We start from the raw sequence: 1,238 nt of genomic DNA on the forward strand, positions 1-1,238 counted from the left end.
GAGGGAGGGGGAGGCGAGGCAGGGGGAGGAGAGCGAGCGAGCTGCCACCTCGGCTCTGTTGTCTGTCTTAGCCCCACTTAGCCCGACTGTTAAGGAGATTCCGAGGCAATTAGGCTCCGGGGAAGCCATCCATCTCCATAAGCATCCCTCCAGCTCTCTCCTCCTTGAAACAACAGATAGAGTTTCACTGGTGGCGGCCGGGCTCCCAGAGGGCTCGCTGATAAAAAGCCACTTCTCCCAAACAGCCAAACCACGTCCCTCTCATCTTCCCAGCCGCCAGGTCAGGTTTCCCTGGAGGGGACAGAGGCCCGAGGCGGGAGGCGGGAGGAGGCCGGTCGGCCAGGGTGGGCCTGCCCTCACCAGGCTACCGGGCAGTGCAGGGTTCAGGCCCAGAGGTCAATGGTAAGGCTATGGGTCAGAGATCATTTCGTGGCCTCCGTGAATGGGACAGAACACCTCTGAGAGACGGCCGTCAAACCTCTGCTTGGTTGCCACTAGCGACAGGGGGCTCACTACCTATCAAAGCCAGCACCTGCCCTGCAGCACGGACGCCCCCTGTAAACACGTTCTCCAGCCTCTTCCTTCATACTCCCTCCATGTGTGTCTGGATGCCTCTGACACACACCTCACATACATGTGCTCACACACGTGCTCACACAGGTATCACGAATTCCCGCATCACTTAGAAGGACACAGGCTCAGAGACGGTGGCAGCCCACGCAGGGCCACAACCCAGAATCAAACCGTGAACTCCTGGTTCATAGGTCAACGCTCAACCACTGAGCCACGCCGGCCGGACTCTAGTAGACTTTTCCACGTGCTGATCCCTGTCATGTCACGGGTGCCCACACGCACTGTCACCGCCTCCTCAAGGAGGTCCGGCTGTGGCCCGAGCCCTCAGGCTGCGCAGGGCAGGGGCAGGGGCAGGGCAGCCGACGGGACCGGCCGTCCACAGGGCACAGCGCCTCCTCCTTTATGGCAGCGTCGAGCAGGGGGACTCCATCCATCACTCAGGCCCGGGGGAGGCGCGGTGGCTCAGACCTGGATAGGCGGCTGACCTGGGCCCTGGCCTGGCACCCCGATGCCCGTGGGTGTGCCAGACATGCCAGGGGACCCCTTCCTAAGGCCTCACGTACGTGTCTAATCACAGTGTTGTGCGCCCGAAACTAATACACTATTGTGTGTCCTCTGTGATGGGAGAATAATTAAAACACACACACACACACACACACACACAC

This window comes from Myotis brandtii, unplaced genomic scaffold, assembly GCF_000412655.1.
Source record: "Myotis brandtii unplaced genomic scaffold, ASM41265v1 scaffold357, whole genome shotgun sequence".
Classification (NCBI taxonomy): domain Eukaryota; kingdom Metazoa; phylum Chordata; class Mammalia; order Chiroptera; family Vespertilionidae; genus Myotis; species Myotis brandtii.